Below are 13,035 nucleotides of genomic sequence, written 5' to 3'. Positions count from 1 at the left end.
TAACTACAAGACTGCTAACATCATCACAGGCTAACAACCTAACTACACCCGGGTTGAAAAGACTGCAGCAAGGAGGGAGATAAATCAGAGTATTAGGTCTGAAATTCTGGAACAACTTCCCCACAAACCTGAAAACAGAATATACCCTCAAGAGGTTAAAAAGAAATGTGAACAAATAGCTCAATGAACAGAGTATCCCGCCTACCTGCATACATTAACAAAATAACCTTTACTAACTTCAATGTCGCCTACACTTGAATCTACCGCACTCATATCTTATGACTAGTGCGAAGATAGATTTTCAGAACCAGCCCTGAGGGAGAGTTGTAAAAGGTCACGATTTTTGTGAACAGGAAAAATCCACTTAGGTCTAGTTAAATGTAATCTAGATAGGGTTAGAGCAGTAGGGATTAGATTTCAGGTGATATGTGGTTTGTGTAATGGTACCATGAGACATACACAGAGCAGTTGAAGCCAAATGGACAGGCCAATTTATCAGGCCTCAACACTCCAAGCAATGAAAATAATAGGTAACTAGTATTACTAAATCAACACTAGAAACACATGTGCATATACTTTCGGCGATCTCACTAGAGATCACCCACACTGTACTTTTAAGACAGTTACAAGTAATTGTTAAGATCGATTTCCAAAATACGCCCTGGGGGGAGGATTTTGTGTAGCCACCTTATTATGGTGAACAAGAATGACAGAGTTTAGCCACCCAATCAACGCAAGGTATTGGAGCAGCAAAGCTTAGTCTCAGCAAGGGTGTGCGAGTGGTCTAGGGCTACAATGAGTCCACACAGAGCAACACCAATAATTCCAGTTAGGCAGGTAAGTATAAAAATAAATAATAGTTTATTAGACCTTTATTTAATTTATTTACACAGGGAGGAACAATGGTATTTTGATCACAAAAGAACCTACAATAGATACAAAATCTGATTTGGCGGGAAGCAGTGAACTTCTTACAATGGGGTGAGTTTGAGTGATATTCTGATCAGGTTTTGGAGGGGAGTAAATGGAACAGTCACCAGGAGCAATACATGAGTGGAAATAAATAGATCAAGGACAAACATTAGATTTGTTTTAAGTACAGGTAGGCGTGCGGCCAGCTGTTTTAGGGATATGACCATGGTAGATGAAGTGCTAGAGTGAACGCAGTAGAAAGTGAGGATAGAGCCAGGGTAGAGGTGAGGGAAAAAATGTTAGCTAGAAGATAGAGAGGTAGGTTAAGAGGGCAACTCAGATGTGAGGAGGTAGGCCTTTAGTTTGGTTTTGAACAAATCGACATGGACTGTTTCTCGGAAGTTCAGGGGAATAGAATTCCATGTACGTGAAGAGAGAACGAGAGGACGGAGTTGGATAAATACAGTGGTGCCTTTCCATGGATACATTGGTGATCCAGGAGCAGATATTGAATTCTGGCAATGTTTTGCGTAGTCAGCCATCCAGTCTGGTGACAGTATGAGGAAGTAGGTGTGAAGGGAGGGAGTTCGAAGAGAGTCCTGGTAGCAAAGTTAATGAACTTGTGGAGAGGCCAGAAAGCATAGTTGCAGAGACCAAAGAGAATGCTGGCACAGTAGTCCAGTTTACAGAATCCGAAAGTGGTTAAGAGATGCTTGGCTGTGTTGAAAGGAAGGCGGTGCCGGATTTTCCTGATATTTAGGAGGTTGAGGCGAGCTGCTATTGTAGTTTTGTAGATGAAAGTAGGGAAGGTGTGAGAAGGGTCACAGATGACAGGTTTCTAGCTGAAGAAGAGTAGGAGAAAGTGTCAGATGGTATCTAGATAGGCAGGTGAACAGATGAGAGAGAGTATTTGGCAGGGAAGAAGATCACCTCTGTTTTGATTGAGTTTAACTGGTTGAGTTTAACTGTTGAGTCCCCATCAGCCTGAAGGAAGCCTGGGTACTTCTGCTGCTAAAGAAACCATCTCTGGACCCAGCAACTACAAACCTATCAAAACTGGCCCCTTGCTCTTAAAGATTTTGGACAGAGCAGCTTGTATCCAAATTCAGCATTACCTAGAGTCTAATCGCATACTAGGGATCCATCAATCAGGGTTCTGCCTGGGGCACAGTACGGAATCTGCCCTGCTTCACTTAAGCTCGACGAAATCAAGGACACAGGGAAATCAGTCCTCCTACTACTTCTGGACCTCTCTGCAGCGTTCGACTTATTGGACCACAAAATACATTGCCAACACTTGTGATCCGCGGCCAACTTCTCACCAAAGGCATCCAGTTAGGTTGCCAGAACTATCAGAGTATTTGCTGACAATGCAAGTGGTCCCGCACTTATCTCCTGCTGTGTCCCCCAAGGCTCATGCATCTCCCGTACACTTTATGACATCCTCACTGAACCACTTTTCGACCTCCTAAACTCAATGGGTATCTCCTACACTAACTACACTGACGATACCCAGATCCTCATTCCCCTCTCTGGCAACTACCAACAACTCTCAGAGAAGCTAAACTCCATCTATCAGACCATTCAAACTTCGATGGCCACCAACTTCCTTTGTCTTAACAATGACAAAACCGAAGTACTCATCGTTGGCCTGCCCACTGTGATCAACAACCTTAGCCAGCAATACGCCTCCTTCACCATCAACGGCATCAACATCCCTGTCTCCCAGTCAGTAAAAACCCCAGATGTCTTCCTGGATGCCTCCCTCTCCCTCACACGCCAAGTCAATGCTATCTCCTCCTTGGCAGCCATACCATCAATATCATCAATGCCTGCAGGCCATTCATGTTGGCAGACAGCTGCGTCACCATTTCACCATTGCCTGTGCGTCATAGGCGCAAGACTGGACTACTCCAATACACTGTTTGCTGGCACCGGCAAGAATAATAGTCGCAAGTGATCCAAAATAACACCCCGTTTGTCATGAAACATTCCTAAACAAGATCATAGCACCATTGCTAGAAGAAAGGCCCATTGGCTCCCATACTAAATAATGATATTCAAAACTTTGTCAACCACCCACAGATCCTTCTCCAAGGCAGCCCCCCACACTCCTGTTTCACTCAGCAATTCATGAGAGCCCTGTCTACAAGACTGACCAGGACGGCCCATGCCAACAGGTTCATCTTGCCCAAATTCACACTGTCAAGAGCGGGTGGATCCAGCTTCCCAGTCATTGCAGCACAACTGTGGAACACATTACCCCCCGCCCCCATCACAGAGTGGAACAATCATACTGGATCTGCCATAAACTATTGAAAACGTGGCTTTTTGACACTTCTCCATTCAGCCAAGAAACCTTGTCCTTCACTGAAACACTTGTCTTGTAACGTTTTTGCACAGTCTTATTTTCTCTGCAAACTGCGCCTTGATGCCAACGAGTTTAGTGCGCAATACAAATGTAAAAAATAAATAACATAGCATGCAAAGCCAGCCAATATTTAATGGCATAGACCATTTGAAATTTTGATAGGGAGATCAGAGGAGAGTTCAGGGAAAGAGAAGATCATGTGGGTGTCGTCTGTGAACAGTTGGTGTGAGAATCCAAAGGAGGAGAGGAGTGTATTGAGTGGTGTTTTTGCTCCAAGAGACAGAGAATTGGACAGGTGCCAGGTAGGATTGAATCCAGGCAAGGACTTAATCGCGAATCCCAAGAAGAAAGAGTATTAAGGAGATTAGAGTGATCGACAGAGCCAAAGAAAGCAGACAGTTCAAGAAGAATTAGGATAGAGGATAGGTTGGAGTGCTTAGCAGAGAAGATGAAGTTAGAGACATTAATGAGAGCAGTGTCCATGGAGTGATAGGACTGGAAACCTGCTTGTAGGGGGTCTTGAAGGTTGTGGACGTCTAAGAATGTGTAAAACGGTTGAACACAACCCTTTCATGAACTTTAGAGTAGCACTTTTTTTTTAGGAGAGGGATGACCATGCTCATTTTGAAAATAGAGGGAAAGCAAGCGGAGTCTAAGGATGTGTTGAGTTCAGCGAGGTGAGAGGCCGCTAAATACATAGTAAGCAAGTAAAACCTTTAGGCAAAAATTGTCACACGAATACAACAGATGCATACATTCACCCATAGGAGATGTACAGAACAGCATTAGATTCAATAACCAGTTATTGATATTATTATTAGTATGGTATTTATTGAGCACAGACCCTTTTCGAGAAGCGACAGAGCGCTTTACATGGGTGTACAAGATTACAGATGCATAACTGAGTGCTTTCCAGTGGTAACAACATAACAGATATACAGCGGTGGGTAGGATACAGAGGGGGACAGCTGTACCGGGTGGTGGGGAGGAAAGGGGCGGGCGGCGTCTAGCGAGTCGGGTGATGTGGGGGGCTAGGTATTGAGGAGGAGACACTCCTTGAAGAGGTGGGTCTTGAGTTCTTTTCTCAATTGTAGGAGCTTTGGGGCGAGTGAAGCAGACCATGAGGAGGTTCTACAGTATTGGGGCATTGGCAGAGAAGGCTTGTTTTCTGGTCCTTTCCTTTTTACAGCATCGGATTTCAAGTCTGCATGTGTCCTGGCTTCTGGTGGTGCGCTGTCCGGAGATGGAGTTTCTATGCGAGGTAGCTGGGTGACTTGAGGGCAACTGACTTATAGATGATGCAGCAAGACTTGGAGGTGATTAGTGTGTGCAGTGGGAGCCAGTGAAGGTCGATGAGGGCCGGGGTGATGAGAACATATCTGCGTAAATCTTTGATGAGGCATGTAGACGCATGTAGGACACTTCTCAGGGGCACAAGTGGGGATGACGGGAGGCCTTTGAGGAGAGCATTATACCCATTCAGGTGGTAAAGGACCAGTGCTTGAACGGTGGACCTAAAGCTGTCCGGAGGGTGGATGGGCTTGACTTTTCGCAGGTGAGAGAGCCAATATCAAGCTGTCTGTGTTTTCTTAGCTATGTGTGACTTGGAGAGGTGTTTGTCGATGTGGAACCACAGGGACTTGGCGCAGGAGGCGGGCTTGGGTGTGAAGCCCTCAGAGTTCATGGCTGATAGTCAGGTCTGTATGCCTGTGTTCAGTGTTGTTGGTGAGGAGTAGGAATTCGGTCTTGGAGGTTTTGAGCTTCAAGTATGCACTGGAAATCCAAGACTGAATCAGTGAGAGGCGAGTTTTGAGCCTATGGATGTTCTTGATGGAGTCGATCGTATCTGTGTGTCGTCAGCGTATTGGTCGACCAGTGAAACATTGGAAATAGAACCTTCTGAAGAATCATAGAACACAACACTAACCTACCTCTTATAAAGTCCAACCTTAAGACGGTTTGGGGCCTTGTGCCCAAAAGTCACCAGTTTCAAATTATGTACTTCACAGGTGAGTTTATGAAACGATTGGTGATGCCAGTGGTTAGGATTAATAAGTCTAAAAGTTAGATGCCGTTCAGGTAAGTAAATTCACTCAAACCCAGTGCTTAAGATAGCCCTAGGAAGGGATCCTTGACCAGCCCACCACCAATCAGATTCAGGAAAAGTGATTTAGGGACAGGACTTTAGGCACGTGTAACCCAATGGAAGATGGGGAGGGCCGAAAGAGGGATGTTAACTTGCTGCGCTGACTCAGATTTCTCCAGAGACCATTGCTGGTGTTCCCAACGGATTCCGGGACACACTGTTCTGTGCTTGGTCCCATCAAAAAAGGACTGGGGCTTTATTTTCAGTCGGTTGCAGTGCTTTGGAATCTGTTCCAGACCGTATTTCAGCAGAACACCCAAACAGGGAGAAAAAAAAGACCTCTGTGCGCAGACCACCTGCAGGGACTTAAGGAGTGTTGCAAGAGGAGACAATAGTTTACATGCAGGGACTTGAAAGGCCCTCCATACTTATATTGGGCAAAATAAAACCACATTTCCCAGAATGCAAAGTGCTGCTGGCTGACAGACCATGGCTGTCTGAAAGAGACACACATGACATGCTTCTTGGCATCATCTTGGATTACGGTCAGTTAATAATTGCCACTGAGTTAGCAAGGGGCTGTCATAAACACCTATTACAGGTAAAGGCAAGAATGACATCCACTGGCTGCCATTTGTGGGGGTCAGGGCATTCTAGGCACTGTCCTTACTTGTCCACTAGAGGCATCCTGGCATCAAAATACCCACTCGCCCAACTAGAAAATCATATTGTCAGATGGAAACCCACAAAAATGTGCTCGCTTCGGTGTCAGTAAAGGCAGATGTACCACAACTCCCACAATGCATAGGGGGAACGAATATACTGCAATGCATAGAGGTATCAGATTATTTGCCTACCCTTTCTCAGGGGTCTGACCATTTCTAGTGACTATTCTGGCCGTGGACGAAGTACTAGATTCTTTTATATGTAAAAAAAGATTTTTAAGATTCACAGGGATCGTTTGCTTAAAACTGTGAAGCACCTCCAACAATAAGACTGTCCGGCCTGTCTGTACATGTTGATTCTAACGAAACAGGTAAGCGAGAATAACCCAGTCCCCCAATTCCCAGCACATTCTGCACTTGCAAAGTAAATAGTAACCCTGTTTCCCCAGCTTTTCCGCCCCAATGTTTTTGGCTGATTGATAAACCGTGGAGAGACATCAAGCAATTGGATCCAGAGAGTGAGCACAGGCTCACATCGAAAGCTGCTGCACGCACCATGCTCTGTGCCCTCACTGACGAAGGCACCGGGTAACCACAAAGACATCGGACACATGGTCAGCGGCATAGTGGTTGTACCGTATCGTTTAGCCGCAGCCTGGTCTGGGTGTTTTTCTCCCCATTTTGTTTGGCACAAGGGTGTTTAGACGTGGCTGCAATGTCAGCCACGTCCAAACGTCCCTCGTGCCAAATCAGTAGCACCAAAATGGGGTGTACCGAGTTGAATATCTCCCAAGTTCCAAGGATGCACTTGGAATGACGACGGCTGCAGCTATGTAGCTCAGCAGAGCTTGTCAGTCCTACAGTTGGTCTAGGGACACTTTTGAAGGCTAAGAAGGCACAGATCCTCAAGCAGGGGTCAAGACAGGTTGTTCCCACCAGTTAAGTGTTCGAAGCACCAATGAGGGCCTTCCTGAGACCAGGACAGAGGAGCAGGGCTTCAACGGGACAGCAGTGGAGCCGATGCTTGTCAGCTTCAGGGCCATTCATGGGTCATTAGCAGGCTGCACTTCTTCGTAGAGGTCTTGGCTCTGTCAAATGGCTGCATGAGCCCTCATTTTATCCAACATGTTGGCTGGGAGCATGCTCACTAACATTGGCGAGTAGTTTATATTCAGGGCGAGTACCAGTTGCATGATACTCGACCTTGGTGGTGACTATGGGGATGTTGGAAACATTTTTCATTTACTGCAAACACACTGTTTGCAGTAAATGGCAAACACAGGTTTCACTGTGCATGCTTGACAGCACTGCAGCAAATATGTTAATGTTAAAGGATATTTGTACCGCGCACTATCACCACCGGAGTGGTCTCCTGGCGCTCTGGCGGTTCTGAAAGAAAGGAGGGGTGGGGGGTGGTTAGTAGGGATGAGCTGGAGAAGTGCAAGAGAGCAGTGATGTGCTGTTGGCGGCCTCAGCCCGGAATTCCGTTGGCTGGGCTTGGGGTGTTATACTGTCCGAAGACATTGTGTGCTGTTGTGCGGGTCTGTGTGTGCTTTGTTATGTTGTTGCAGTATAGTGAAGTTTGTGCAGATTGTGGTGTTGTAAGTTTGTGGTTGTGTTTGGTTAGAATTTAAGAGGTGTATGGAGAGGGTGAAGTTATTAGTTGGTTGGTTAGTTAGCTTTCCTGTCTTGAAGTGAGGCACTGAATTTCTGTATTTCTAATCAGGTGGGGTGTGCGAGCGTCTCCGTGTCTATGTCCATCTCAGGGGCTGTACGACACTCACGGTCCCTTTCCAATATGGGATCCGTTCATATGCATAACCTTGCCCAAGTTGGGTAACCGGCTGCCCAAGTGGTCCCTGTTTGTAAGCAGGCAGGCTTTTGTGCATCCCTTGCAGTCTAGCCCAATCTAGCCCAGAAAGCACTCTACTAGGAGGGTGGCATCGGTAAACCCGGGTTTACTCCCTCCATGTGTTGAGGCCTGCTCGGCATTCATCATCTTATTCGGTTGCTCATTCATGTTACCACGCTTGCACTTACGTCCAGGGGTGGCGTCTGCCTTCATTCATGACTCTCTTTGGTCCATGCCCCTCTGCCAGTATCCACGGCTTAATTAGTGTGGCAAGTGCTAATGTTAACCCAGCTTTATACAGGTATGATCTATAGTAGCATTTATCGAATGGGTGATGGTTGTTCACTGGGATTTGGCTAGGGGCGCTGGATTCTGTCCTTATGGGTGTCACCTCTCTTGTTGTAATGAGAGTTTCTTTATTCGGTTCTAGATGTTGTCATTGTCGTCCTAGAGTTGTTCGCTGGGAGTTGGCTAGGGACACTGGATTCTGTCCTTATGGGTGTCACCTCTCTTGTTGTAATGAGAGTTTCTTTATTCGGTTCTAGATGTTGTCATTGTCGTCCTAGAGTTGTTCGCTGGGAGTTGGCTAGGGACACTGGATTCTGTCCTTATGTGCGTCGCTTGTGTCCTATTAGACATAGTGTTGTCTCTCTTGTTGTAGTAAGAGTCTCTTTATTTGGTTTTAGATGTTGTCATTGTCGTCCTAGATTGTCATCCCTTTCATTATGTTTCATTTGGTGGGTTTGGTTTTTCAGTTTGCATCTGTGAATTTTTTGAATTGTAGGTGGTCTTTAGTGTTTCTTATTTCTTTCGGGATGTTGTTCCAGGTTTTTGAAGTGTGCTTATGGCGGCATGCACCATTTTACAAAAAACACTGGGGAATATGTTGGCACTGGTCACCTTGGGGCAAGTACATTTCTCTTGGGTCGAGTATGCAAACTAAGGAACTCGCCCTGCAGGTCTAGTGGGATTTTTAAGAATTTGCAAGGCCTGGTCCTAAGGTGCTGCATCTTCCAAACAGGCAGTGGCTATGCAGTCATCGATAGTCACAGGCCACAGCATCTGCCGAGCAAAAGATATTCAGGCACCAGTGATGTGTAATTGGGACCAGCCAGTCCCAGCCCCCTCCTCTAGCCATACAGACAAACCACCACTTAGCCCACGAAAGCCACAGCTTTCCTCGGAAAAGAGCATTCCATGTATGACCTGAGAAGGCCAAACAAAAATATGGCCAAAGTACAAGCGAAAACCTTGTGGCACGGCCATTTTAGGGCATTAGACACCTTTAGTAGCCATTTGGGGGTAAATGCAAAAGTGCACGAGTAAAAATGTTCCAAAAACAGTAACTATCACTGCTGCCACCAGCTCATCTTAGGCACATTGTAAAAGTAGCCAAAACAGTTATTATATAAAAAAAATATAAGGAAACAAAGTATTCAAACTGACTTCACCCACAAACAGACTTTCTCTCTGTGCTGATAATCTTAGGGACTGATCAGTTTCCCCCATATGATTGAGTGAATAGGCAAGACAAGTAAAGGAGACGGCTTTACACATCTCTAAAAAGTCAGAAAAGGCAAAAAGAAAGGGTGTACCATAGAAGTCTATAGGAGGAAAGTAGCAAAAGAAAATCTTTCCTTATGGTAATTCAAATATTTAACATGGAGAACTGTATGTAGTAAAATAAGTAAGCAAATCATAGCAATTGAAATTCAAGGAAAAGCAATGTAAAAGCAATGGTGTTTCCTGCCTTATAAAATGAGGCACCTAACACTTAAAAAGTCCTTCCCTGCTAAGGCAAGTAGGGCTAGTACCCTTCAGAGAGTTGCAATAACCAAGAAGAAATCTTTTGGCAGCAGTATCTAACGTGAAAAAACAAGTAGAAGCAACGCCAAAAGGCAAGTTACATGTTCAATATGCTCAAAAGATGAGGGGTCCTCCCTCAATCCCACAGCTATAGGGAAGGCTCAGGGGGAGCCTTGGCCAGACCGCCAACTATCACCACCAGGCAGGGGAGAGGTAGGGTGAAGACGCCCATACAAACCGATGGTGGGAGGGGGTTGAAAACAGCTATGCAGACCCTCTTCCTTTACTCCATTCCCACTAGAAACCACCCTATTGGGTTCCTAGATTTTCCAGGCAAACTGTGATTGTTTGCTTTGTGCAAGAGGGTTCAGGGGCTGTGCGTGCAGTAGTTGTTTTTGGGTTCAGGTCTGGCTTGGCAGCTGGTCCGAGCTCCGGTGAGACAGTTCCTGATGCTTTGCAGCGGGACAACCAAGGCACCCAGAGATTCAGAGGAGCGTAAGTCCCATGACGACAGGAGACCACCAGGACATGATGGAAGCCGGCAGCTGCTCTAAAAAACCCTGCACTCAGGTAGCAGCAGGCAACTCAACTCACATGGCAAAGACAAAAGCTTCTCCAAAAGGTTCCCTCTTCAAGATGGAGAGGAGCAGCTGCAGGAGGACTGTCCTTTAGCCACCAGCTGACGTCCATAGAAGTTCCAAGTGGAAACTTGGAACGAGGACCAATGCACATATGTCCCAGCTGGAACGGGCAAGCCCACATAATGGTTCTGGGGCACATCTCAAGGATCCAAGGAGCAGGACCTTCTTACAGGGTTTCGAACCAAGGGATGAAGCACTGCCGAGGGTCTTCAGGAGATCGATCATGCAGAGAGACAGGGCTTCAACTGGGCTTGGCTAGAGGCAATGCTGGATATCTTCAACCGTTGTCCTTTGGTGTTCAGCTGGCTGCAACACTTCATAGGGGGTCTTGGCTCCACATGAAGATCTCAAGAACAGCTGCAGGACTTTGCCTTTTATCCCAAATCCGAGGCAGGGTTGCTGACTGCCCATCAATGGTAAGGATCTGCCCATTCAAACTTGCAGGAAGAGTCCAATTATGGACAGCCTCTTGCTCTACATCTACCCAGTAACAGATATACGCCTGGTCTGAGAGTGGATTGGAACTAGACAGTCCCACATCAAGAAATGCTCTCTCCGCCACTCTGCCTAGAAAAGTCAAAGCTTTGCCCAGGAAAAGGCTTTCAATATACACATTTTCGGAACTGAGAGGGCAAGAAGAAGGCCAAAGTACAATATGGCCATGGGACAGGATGAAAACATGGCATTAAACAGTAAAATGCAAACATGCACACAAGAAAAGAAAATCACAGTAAACAAAATCTGATGCCACCAGCCCATCTTGGACAAATCTTAAAAGTAATCAAAATATAACTAAAAGAAAAAGGAAAGGGATACAAAGTTCCCCTGCCGCACCTCATGGTAAGGTGGTTTAAAAACAAGGAATCTCGCAAAGGGAGACAAGAGTCCCCTTGCACTGGAAGCTCTTTGGGAATTACTAGTGCCCCCAAAACACACGAGCTAAGTAAGGGAAGTAAAGAAAAAAGGCTTTTCTTACCTCCAAAAGTTAGGACCAAATTCAAACAGCAGCAAAAATATGAGGGTTTCGATTGATGTCAATCTAGGGAAAGCTGCAAAAAGAAAATGTGCTCTAACTACTAGTACTAACTTCCGCCCCACAGTCACATTTAGCCTTTACCGTATAAACGTCAAATATACCCGACTTGGCCCTGTGAAAGGTTATCCCGACTTGTTCCTACGTCCAACTGTTTCAGTTTTGTTGCAATGTAAACAACCTGCAGGCAACCTATTTGTTGTAGCCAGTAGGTCCTTAGCAAAAGCATCAAGCCACTACGCAACCCAAGTGTCAGCTCAGATTTCCAATGCCGAATGGAACTAAGCAGAGTTCTTGGGCACATAACCTCATCCAATGCTTCCTATTCCTTGTACCCATGTCCTACCTTTGTAATGTACTCAATGTCCTGTTGTGTTTGTCCGGGGCACTTTGAAGCGATACACCACAGGTTAGTGAATTATAAAACAGCACATTTTTGACAGCCCCTTTTATAGTTGAAACGGTTGCATTACATTTACACCAGATTAAGGATTCAAACTCAAGACAGGCTATTTCCTTGAATCTCATTGTGAAAGATGCAGGTTGTGGCAGAATGAAGAACGGGCATGGCCATTCTTTTCCAAGAGCATTGCTCTTACCGTAGTCTTCAACAGCATGACAATACCCAACAAAGGCTGACAAAATAAATATTCATTGCATTCAAGTACTAACACTTCACTGTCAGATCATACTTGCATTGCAGTAGCACTGTAACAGACCCCCAATGCGCACTGTGGAGGTAGGAGAAGTAGGGAAGGGAGAATGATCCACTTCTCTCCCTAGGTTATGGATTTCATTTTTCTTTTTCATACTTTTTCTGCCTCTGTGCAGGGGGGATATGTATGCACATAGGCATGGAAATGTATACAGCAGAAAACCCAGATTGAAAGTGACAAAGTTTTGAAAAGGTGCGGTTACAAGCACGTGTTATGTTATTTGATATTTGTATAGTGCCCACTGCCATCCTTATTGCTTCAAAGCACTGTGGGGTGGAAGACCCTACCACAGTCTGTGTAAACATGAAAATAAAAAAGCATTACATTGCGTGGGCATAGGAATTAGGTGTCTATTCAATTACTAGCAGATAGGACTTGTTTTAAACATTATACAAATCACGCAGAGCATTCTGTTCAGGCACAGAGATGACTGCTATGTCAGTGGCTAAGTGGCAGCTAGACCTAATTTATTGTGGACTCGACTGTATTCTATGGGTGGCAGCGAAGAGGTTGAATCAGTATTATAAATAGTCTATCAACTGCTAGGGCAACTGTCAACAGTTGAGGGTTCTGCTATACTCTACATGCAGAACGCATGCACACTGAATAACATGCAGTTACATGCAAATAAAATTCACAATTGTCAGATATGTCAAAGATCCTTTCAAAGCATGTACCCTGGTCTGTGCCATCGGGTTATTGCAGTACAAATGTTTTTTATTGGATACGAAGGTGACGCCAGAAATACAAAGCCATCTGTAGAGAGAAATACTGCCTTGTCCTCCATAACATCACCAGCCTCCAGGACTCACGGGAAAAAACAATTGCTCCTCCGTCCACCACAGTCCCTGAATATCCATGTCACCGCCCGGAGGCGTCCTGTGTGCCTGATATTGGGCTAATTGGAATTCTAGTGAAGTATTATTCTAATGTTGGGACCCTGTGATTCCGCT

At 45.5% G+C, this 13,035-nt stretch overlaps 1 protein-coding gene across 1 annotated transcript in view; it reads right to left on the bottom strand.

Moving 5' to 3' along the window:
• The window catches only part of DDX23 (DEAD-box helicase 23), a 607,483-nt gene that overhangs the window by 187,298 nt on the left and 407,150 nt on the right, over window positions 1-13,035 (bottom strand). The window lies entirely within an intron of this gene.

This window comes from Ambystoma mexicanum, chromosome 3q (genome assembly GCF_040938575.1).
Source record: "Ambystoma mexicanum isolate Mex_15411 chromosome 3q, UKY_AmexF1_1, whole genome shotgun sequence".
In the NCBI taxonomy this organism is placed as follows: Eukaryota; Metazoa; Chordata; class Amphibia; order Caudata; family Ambystomatidae; genus Ambystoma; species Ambystoma mexicanum.
The sequence above is the reverse complement of the archived record's forward strand: the minus strand, read 5'-3'. Positions and strand labels throughout refer to the sequence as shown.